This window comes from Triticum urartu, chromosome 5A (assembly GCF_056163025.1).
Source record: "Triticum urartu cultivar PI428250 chromosome 5A, HENAU_Tu73, whole genome shotgun sequence".
Taxonomy (NCBI): Eukaryota; Viridiplantae; Streptophyta; class Magnoliopsida; order Poales; family Poaceae; genus Triticum; species Triticum urartu.
The window spans coordinates 50195252-50205915 of record NC_141877.1 but is presented as its reverse complement, the minus strand read 5'-3'; positions in this window follow the sequence as shown (position 1 = coordinate 50205915).

Sequence of the window (10664 nt, the reverse complement as noted above, 5' to 3'; positions counted from 1 at the left end):
CGAAGCCTCTCCTTGTCGAGTGCAAGCCTACGCACCTCCACTTTCAACTTCCTCTCTTCAGTTGCCAACTTCGGTTTTCACTTCTCGTCCTCCAACAACTTGAGCTCGTTCCATCTCGTCGCCTTCTCTTCATTGCGTTCGATCGCCAAGAATTTCTTGGCATCAATCATGGCCACAAGCTACTCTTTGTATGTGCCACCGAATGATCCTCTCCCATTTCTCTCTTTCGCAATCTTTTTGCCATCTGGGCTCTTGTTGGCATCTTCATCCTCATCATCATCCTCAATGAGATATAATAAACCTTGATCTCTTTGGAGTGGTCTCATCATTTATCCTACTCCACTTGTCATTCATGCAAAGTTCCTTATAGCAATGGTATAGTGAGAAGGGCTTGTGGTCGAACTTCTTGTTTCGTTGCTCGAAAAAAACCTTGGTTGATAGGGCCATACTCAATGACCGGCACACCGCTCAGTGGTGCATGGTTCACCTAGTCAATACAACCAGACCATAGGTGATAGGTTGCATTGATCTTGGATGGTACCCCAACGGTGCCCAAGAGAGCCTTGGGTGTGGCTTGATGTGACATCCATGGAGTTGTTGTAGTAGTCGGTGATTCTCCCAAAAATGTTCCTTTGATTGGTCTGTTCCAACCGTTGCATCAAGGGAGATGTTTATCCAAACATAACACAAAGCAACATCTTCATCCTGCGAGTAGTTCTAAGTCTTTTTTGTTTGTTGATTGGAGCTTGGTTGGGTCTCGGTCTCCATGGGATCTTCAATCTCTTCCTCCTCGGTCTTGGCTTCCCCTTTCGCCCCATTGGTGATCAAACATCGAATCATAGTTGAGATCTTGAAGCCCAAGCACATGTGACGTCTCCAAAGATGACAAGAATTCGGCCGCGTTTATCTTTGCACTACGATAATAACAAAAAAGTCCATCAACCATCGACCACAAGCAATCACTGCACAATGTATCGGGCGAAATGCAAATGCATTTTTTACCTTTAAGGAATTTCATTAACCACTTGGCGTCCACGACCCTTAGCAGGTAGCGGCGGCCGACGTGCCAGAGTAGTGGCCATGGGGGTGGCCGGAGATGGTGCCTGAGTCGCCGGATGAGGACGAGGCATCGGAGGCGCTTTCTTGGTCATCTTCTTCACCGTCTCATTGGCGCCGCTTTCTTGGTCTACTTTTTTATCGCCTCCTCGGCAAGCACCGACGCGGCGGGCATCGGTTTCCGTGCCGCTCGCTGACGGCTGGAGAAGGCCAACAGGCGGGCCTACAAGGAGTTGGAGCTCCCCGGTGGCCGGGCCTAGCGGATGCCCTATCATATTCCGCATTTGAAACTGAGGCCAGCGCGCCTCCACTGCCACCAGCACCGCTCGCGGCCGGCGTTGAGGCCAACGCACCACCAACATCCGGCGTGCAATCCTAGGTGTGGATGAGCATCGTCCAGGTCTACATGTCGTACACGTCGGTTTGGCTGGGCACGGCCGACGTAGAGGCTGAGGAACACATCCTAGAGGCCGAGTGACAGGCGACAAAGCGTTAGGTGCTGGCAGTGTGAAAGTAGTAGCCGGTGTCGTGTAATAGGCGGTGGCGCTAGCGGACTACCAGCATGCCTTCGCGTGGATGGAGGTGCCGGCGTTCGTCGATAAGGATGACAACGCCTTGGGCTGCTGGTTGTCTGGCTGCTTTTTAAAAGTTTTTATTTTCATTTATAAGGTTAAACTAGCAATGCCCACACGGCGGCACGCCGCGCCCCGTTGATGCATCATGACGAAATATGTTACGGCATAGTAATGCTAGTTTGCTAATTTCTTTTATTTGACCAATTTAGAATTTAGAGAAAAAATATATGTGCAATTTGGGGTTACAATAAGGCAAGGAATGTATAAAGGTGAATTGCAAGCATAGATTTATTCATCACATGATCGATATATTTTACAAAGTAGGAAGTACACATTGCTACTCTCGTACTAAGATTTGTGTCACTGTCATTCATAGCTTATGTCATTCTAGTGCAGCCTCCTGATTGGCATATGCTTCTAGTTCGAGAACAAAGTGGGAGTGCAAAGAGGGTCTAAAAACTTTAGACAGATCTTCTACTTTTTTTGTGGAGGGCGAGGCCTTATTGGCATGCCATCTTGCCTGGCATTTTCTTTCCATCAGAGCCGGGTTTTATCGGAAGGTGTATGTGCACATTTAAGCCTCTCGTTGTATTCGTGGGACATCCATATCTGATGGGGTAGCAATGGTATCATGCTTTCTATCACACCAAATCATCGCAAATGACTAAAAAGGGCGAACTGTACTTTGCCAAAAAATAAGAATAAAGAAAGAGAGCAAGCGGTGTGCTGAGATAAACAACCACAATTCGAATGCACATTTATATACAGAAGCGTGAGCGGTCACCCGATACAGTTTCAGTCTTCAAAACCTACCTTCAGTACATATCATAGGGACAGTCCTAAATATAAGAGCTGCTGTATGGCCTCCAGTAAATTTTCATCGACCATACGGGAACAACAAAACATCCCTTGAACAGGTCAAGGGGATTAGAGCAGCAGGGTAAGTCCCTGACCTATGTTGAACTACTGTACTTGTAGCTTTAAAGGTATTACTGTGCTATGCAAATACGGACCTCTTTACTCCCACGCACAAATAGACATGCTCCTTTTGTCATATAAATAGTGACTGAGCTCTCTATGTTCAGTTCCTGAAGCATGTTCATGCTAGTCTCAATCCTGTGGTGAGTCTTGTTCTAACAACTCTCAACATTATTTCGTTGATTCTTGATGGACCACATGAAACAAAAACAAAAACTGCATATACACAGCAAATACGAAATAACTTCAGAATTATCTCTCTTTGCAAAATTCAACGTGCTGTACAAACCTAGAAAGTGCTATACAAGTAACTCATCTGTAGGATTATTTATGTACTACAGTAAGCACATTCTGACAATCTGAGTGTCATCCATTTACTCACTACATGAATTACTTAACCGTACGTAGCACTGAACTCTGGAGAACTACATTCTTACTGTTATAGAACACATTAGAACTTAGAAACAAATCCAACTATGTGCAACAATTAATAATTGAACCTATAAAATTTACTGGGCCTGTACAGAAAGAGGATACTATCATTTACTCCCTTTGTAAAGTAATATGAGAGCGTTTAGATCATAATGATTTAAACGCTCTCATATTACTTTACACAGGGAGTACCCATTACTAAAAATATATACCTACTACTAAAGAAACTATATCATGTAGCTTTCTTTGTGGGTAAGTGACTATGAGAATCAATGATCTCTGTATACTATGTTTTTAGTTTCTTTTGTATGCATTTCACGGTTATCTTCAATTAAAATTGGTGGCGGTCCATATGAATTCTTGCAGTGTCCAGAGCCGCGCTCTGATCATCTTCCGTTGGTCCTGCAGCATGATTAAATTCAGAGAAGATTATTAGGTCCATCAAGATCCCAAGAGAAATACAAAGAATTTGACGCCAAACAGGACAGGGAGATTAATCTGAGAGAAGATAGCACAGTTGAAGACTTAAAAGGATGCATATTCTCTGCCTTCACTACAAGAAAAAAGTACAGAAACAGAACATGTAGTACCAAGTGAACAGGTAATAGAAGAAGAGGTAGTAGCAAGCTAAGAAAATACTGCAAAACAAGACGTAGCAAGCACTACTGTCAGTGTCAAAACCGGCGGATCTCGGGTAGGGGGTCCCGAACTGTGTGTCTAGGCCGGATGGTAACAGGAGGCAGGGAACACGATGTTTTACCCAGGTTCGGGCCCTCTTGATGGAGGTAAAACCCTACGTCCTGCTTGATTAATATTGATAATATGGATAGTACAAGAGTAGATCTACCACGAGATCAAGGAGGCTAAACCCTAGAAGCTAGCCTATGGTATGATTGTTATCTATGGAGTTGATTCCCTACGGACTACAACCCTCCGGTTTACATAGACACCGGATAGGGTTAGGGTTACATAGAGTCGGTTACAATGGTAGGAGATCTTGAATATCCGCATCGTCAAGCTTGCCTTCCATGCCAAGGAAAGTCCCATCCAGACACGGGACGAAGTCTTCAATCTTGTATCTTCATAGTCCAGGAGTCCGGCTGAAGGTATAGTCCGGCTACCCGAACACCCCCTAATCCAGGACTCCCTCAGTAGCCCCCGAACCAGGCTTCAATGATGACGAGTCCGGCGCGCAGATTGTTCGGCATTGCAAGGCGGGTTCTTCTCCAAATCCTGTGTACCTGTAGGAATAATGTCCGATTTTTGTAATGTAGTGCTCCTCGGCTTCCACGCCCAATAATGGCCGTCTTCCACGTGTCAAACGAATGCGAAAAGCCGGGGCGTTTTTACATCCACACCCCTAGCCGTATAAACGAGCCGCCTATTTAACGGGATGGGGATTTAGGTCCAAACCACATCTTCTCCTCTCCGCGAGTTATCATCAGAGCGCTTCCAGCAAAGGTCCATTCCAACATGACCAGCCGTCGCAGCTCCTCCCCTCGCCCCTCCGGTCCCAAACCCGGGGACTGGGAGAGTTGCACCATCCTGTATAGCGAGTTAGTGTCGCTTCAGGCCAAGGGATTTCTCCCTCAGGCATACATGGTCCCGGTCCGAGCCGGCCTCGCCACCTACAATGGCGGAAAACAAGCGGAGAGCACCCCCAATCCTTCTAAAGGAGAGCGGGTGTGCCTCGTCCCTTATCTAATAAGGGGACTGGGATTTCCAATTCATCCATTTCTCCGTGGGCTTCTGGAGTTCTACGGCCTCCAGCTGCACAATCTCACGCCCGCCTCCGTATTACATATTGCGGGTTTCGTCGCCCTTTGCGACCTATTTTTAGGCGTTGAGGCTCATTTCGCGCTGTGGAAGAGGTTATTCTGCCTGGTACCCCGTTCTCAAGAGGGGTCTATATACCAAGTGGGCGGAGCCGAAGTATGGCGCATCGCCGGGACCGGATACCTATCCGGAACCCCAAAGAAGGCGTCTGAGGACTGGCCTTCGGAATGGTTTTACATAGATGACGTCCTGCTACCGGACCCTATCTGGGTTGGTCTCCCTGAGTTTAACAGTGCTCCATTGAAGAAGCGCTTGAGCTGGCGTCCGCGGAGTTGTCAGAGAGAAAGCGACAGAGACATCATTTACCTGATGAGCCGGATAAGACTGTTGGCTCATTCCGGACTAACCATGATTGGAGTCATGGCCGCATGCATTATGCGAGGGGTGCAGCCGCTTCAATATAGAGGCCACCCCATGTGGGATTTCAACGGGGAGGATAACGCCACACGTTACGGTCGTAAGGGGCCGGCCTCAGCCGCCGCCTTAGTAAAGATCTTATCCTCTTTGTACAAGGGAGAAAAGGAGGAATTCCTCCGCGTCAACCCACGGGCCGGATTCAGTATGTACGATCCTCCAAGTTGGGTAAGTGAACAATTGCGCTTGCCCATTTGTTTTATACTCCCACGGTTAGATAGGTAGTCTAACGACTTCAATGCAGGAACTGCGACAGGAGGTAAAGGATATAAACAGCCGCCCTCCACAGCCCGAGGACTCAGAACGGTCCCTCAATCCGGACCCCGAAGAGGATCCGGACATATCGGTGGAGCTTATCAACGGGGTGTTCCATCAGCTAAGCAAGGACAATACCTTGGTAGCCATTACGGCGGATTACCCAGGGTTAATCCCGGCCTCCCAGGTGACAGAAACCGGGGTCTTATTCCCTTGAAAGAGATTCCACCCTCACGTATCCTGGTGTTTCTGACGACAACCGTGTTTTGCAGGGGAGATTTCCGAGGCAGGAGGCCGAACCTGCGGCGGCTAGCCAACGAGGGGCCGCAGGGCCCCGTGGGGCAAAAAGGAATGTAGTCCGGACTGAGATGCCGGCGCAAAGGTATAGTGCACCCTCTGTTTCCCTGGAGTTATTCTGTCAGGGCATATTAACATTCGTGCTATCTTCAGAACGAAGAGACCTCGCCGGACTACATCCGAAGAGGTTGCCAATCGCGCCTCCACCAGCCAGGCTCCAACGCCTGGCCAGGAAGCGGAGGCGAGCACAAGGCGCGCACCGGACGCTCCTCCGACAGAGGATGCGGACAGGCTGTCTGCCACAAATTCTGAAGTGGAGAGTGCCATGAACCACAGGCGTCGCCGGACAATTCTACGCGATGCTTGTTTCTCCCAAGAGGCTTTAGATGCCTTTCATTCGGGAGATGCGTACCTCCGTGCCGCTCAAAATGGTTTAGCCAGAGCCACGGAGCAGTATGTAAAAGACATACGGGTAAGAAAATTTTGGTTATATATATATATATATGCCAGTAGCCCCCGAGACTTGAAGCAGTTAGAGCAACTGATTTAAGGATCATTTAATATGCAGGTTCTTACAGAGAAGAATACCATACTGTCCCAGGAGCTGGAAAAGTGCAAGGCCCAACTAGAGGCCGCACGAGCCGCAGCAGGGGAGCCCAAAGAGACCCCCTCAGGTAAGATACACTTCGAAAGATTAGTATTGTGCGGTGTGGGTACAAATCTGACAAATCATATTGCAGATGGCGCCGGACTCGATCCGGACAAGCAACAACTCTTGCGCCGGCTAAAGGCCGGTGAGAGTATGTTGACAAAGGTGAGGCAAGAGAAGAATGATCTTCAGGATGCCAACACCAAGCTGGACGTCGAACTTAAAGATGTTCGTGGCCAGCTGTCGGACTCCACGAAGGAGAATCAGCAGCTTCAACGCGGCATTTTTAGTAAGTGCTTGAACGAACTTTGAAAAAAGAGTTCGGCGAGGAAGTCGACTAACAGAGTAATGTCTGTAGGTATGCTCACAGGTCGTCCTACAGAGGAGATGCCCGGTTCTACGGGTGACCTTCTTCCTGAACTCTTGCAACTATACGAGTGAATTCGGCAGGTGATGCGAGGTATTGGCCAAGCCTTATGGCCTGCCCACTCCGTGCCCGAGGGCCTTGGAGAGCTTGCGGAGAAGCTGAAGGGAGCTCGGTGGCGCTTCCGATTGTGGAAGATATCAGCCTGCCGACAAGGCGCTAGGGAGGCCTGGGCCATGGTGAAGACCCGTTTTACGAAGTCTGACCCAAACCACATGGCCGAGGTCGGACCAATGGGGCCTGACGGGAAGGAGATTCCTGTAAGCTTAGTATACGGCCAAGTAGAGTTGGCCGCGAAGTATTCCCAGTAGGACTGTAAATTAGACAGCCTGTTAGATGGTATAGAAGAGGAATACAATCAGTCAGAATGACTGTGTAATTTTGAATTGACATGTGTAATGCCTTCTAGCCGGATTGTAGATCGTTTGTCGTTGCCGACCTTTTCGCTTCAACCTCGGGACCTGATGGTCCGGAGTGTGTCCGAATACCCTAGCGGTTATATAAGAACCGGGGTATGCGTGGAGACCAGGCGTAGGGGTCATCAGTGCTTTATCAGAGAAGTGCCCAACTAGTTATGTTATATTACATGGTTAGTAAGAAACATCTTCCAGAGAGAATAGTTCCGTTAAGGGTTCCTTTCGCTGGGAGGCATGCCCTAAGGTGCATGTCCGGACTGCGTGAAGAGACGCAGAAAAAAAAAGCATCTGGGGCACATAAAATGAGTAAAAAGATCATCTTTTATTTCACCGACCGAATATTCCCTTAAGAACGCTAGCTTTCGGCTTCACCCAGTCTGAGGTACACGTCCGGCTGACCCGGCAGTAACAATCGCAGAGGTGCTCCCTTTACCGCCTAGCCGAACAATCGGGAACGTAGGGGTAAGCACAGGAGCCAGGCAACCCAGCTTGGCCAAAACTTAAGTCATATCGATGCATATAATGGCGAAGAAAAAGGTACATGCGGAAGTTTGACGCATGTGTTGGGCGTGAAGCCCGTATAAATAAGCTTCTGTTAAAGAAGCCCCCAGGTTTAAGGAGCGCGAGTGGCGCGTCACTAGATGAGCCTTTAAGGGCTATAAAAGAAAAAATGGGAAGGAGAGAAATGAAAGACAGAAAAATTCAAAAAATAATGGACAAAGGAAGGAGACGAACACAGAGTCCGGCGCTAGGCATAGAATCTTCGGAGACGGGTGGCGTTCCACGGGTTCGGCTCGAGTCGGTTGTTCGACGCATCTCGCAGGTGGTACGCCCCACCAGTCAGGACTTGGTCGATTATGAATGGACCTTCCCACTTGGGCTTGAGTTTGTCCTTTTTCTTATCCGGCAGGCATAGGACTAGTTCGCCAACGTTGTAATTTTTGGCCCGTACTTCTCTGCTTTGATATCTTCGGGCCTGCTGTTGATAAAATGCGGAACGGGCTTTTGCCACGTCCCGCTCCTCCTCCAAGGCGTCCAAATTGTCCTGCCGATCGAGCTCGGCTTCTCTTTCTTCGTACATGCGCACTCTAGGTGAGTCATGAATTATGTCGTAGGGCAGAACTGCTTCTGCGCCGTACACCATAAAAAATGGTGTGTATCCGGTGGTGCGATTTGGCGTGGTCCGCAACCCCCATAGCACGGAGTCGAGCTCCTCTACCCAGTGCGTGTTAGATTCCTTGAGGGACCGCACCAGTCTAGGTTTAATGCCGCTCATGATAAGACCATTTGCACGTTCGACCTGGTCGTTGGTTTGTGAGTGATAGACGGAAGCATAATCGAGCTTGATGCCCATGTTTTTGCACCAGAGTTTTACCTCGTCGGCGGTAAAGTTTGTACCGTTGTCGGTTATGATGCTGTGGGGGACGCCATAACGGTGTACAACCCCGGATATGAAGTCTATCACAGGTCCGGATTCGGCCGTTTTAACAGGCTTGGCTTCTATCCATTTGGTGAACTTATCCACCATGACCAGTAAGTATTTTTTTCTATGGGTCCCACCTTTAAGGGGTCCGACCATGTCAAGCCCCCAGACCACAAAAGGCCAGGTGATGGGTATAGTTTGGAGTGCAGTGGGTGGCATATGGCTTTGGTTGGCAAAAAGTTGGCAACCAGCGCATCATTGGACTAGGTCCTGAGCGTCTGCCCGGGCCGTCGGCCAATAAAAACCAGTACGGAAAGCCTTGCTAACAAGGGACCGAGCAGCAGCGTGGTGACCACCGAGTCCGGCATGAATTTCAGCCAGAAGGTTCCTCCCTTCCTCTTCGGAGATGCACCTTTGAAGGACTCCGGTAGTGCTTTTCTTATAAAGCTCTCCCTCATGGACTCTATAGGCTTTAGATCGCTGCACTATGCAGCGGGCCTCGTTTTGGTCCTCCAGGAGTTCCTGCCTAGTAAGGTAGGCTAGGAATGGTTCTGTCCACGGGGCGATAACCGCCATTATTACGTGGGCTGAAGGTGTAATTTCATTGGCAGAGCCTCCAATTGTGTCAGATTATTCGGCGTCGAGTGGTGCGGCTGGGTTCGGGTTGTTATTTGCGGGTTCCCTCTCCCATGCTACGGATAGCTTGAACAATCTTTCCAAAAATATGTTGGGGGGGACTGCATCGTGTTTTGCTCTGATGCGTGCTAGGACGTCCGCCGCTTGATTGTTTTCTCAGGCTATATGGTGAAACTCCAGCCCTTCGAACTGAGCTGACATTTTTAGGACGGCGTTGCGGTAAGCTGCCATTTTTGGGTCCTTGGCGTCGAAGTCTCCGTTTATTTGGGATATCGCGAGGTTTGAATCCCCGCTTACCTCTAGGCGCTGGATACCCATGGATACTGCTATCCGGAGGCCATGTAGGAGGGCCTTATATTCGGCTGCATTGTTGGAATCCGTGTACATGATCTGGAGCACATATTGGACTGTGTCTCCTGTGGGGGACGTCAGGACGACGCCGGCCCCTAGTCCGGCCAACATTTTGGAGCCATCGAAATGCATAATCCAGTTTGAATATGTGCCGTACTCTTTAGGGAGCTCGGCCTCCGTCCATTCTGTGACGAAGTCGGCCAAAACTTGCGATTTAATAGCTCACCGTGGCTTATAGGTTATATCGAACGGGAGAAGCTCGATGGCCCATTTTGCAATCCGGCCCGTTGCATCGCGGTTGTTGATAATATCGTTTAGTGGCACTTCCGAGGCTACTGTTATGGAACACTCTTGAAAGTAGTGTCGTAGCTTCCGGGATGCCATGAATACCGCGTATGCAATCTTTTGATAATGCGGGTACCGTGATTTGCATGGAGTGAGGACAGTGGACACGTAGTAGACCGGCCTTTGAAGGGGGAATTTGTGTCCGTCTGTTTCCCGCTCGACAACGAGCACTACACTGACAACTTGGTGTGTTGCTGCAATGTACAATAACATTGGTTCACCGGTGTTTGGCGCGGCCATGACTGGGTTTGTTGCCAATATGGCTTTTATTTCATCAAGTCCGGCCGTGGCGGCATCCATCCACTTGAAGTGTTTGGTGCGCCGAAGGAGGCAATAAAGGGGTAGTGCCTTTTCTCCCAAGCGGGAGATGAAGCGGCTTAAAGCCGCCAGGCACCCGGTTAATTTTTGTATTTGTTTAAGGTCCTTTGGGACATCCAATTGCGACAAAGCTCGGATCTTGGCTGGGTTTGCTTCAATTCCTCTACCGGATACAATGAAGCCCAAGAACTTTCCGGCTGGAACGCCGAAGACGCATTTTTCTGGGTTGAGCTTGATGTCATATTTTCGGAGGTTATCG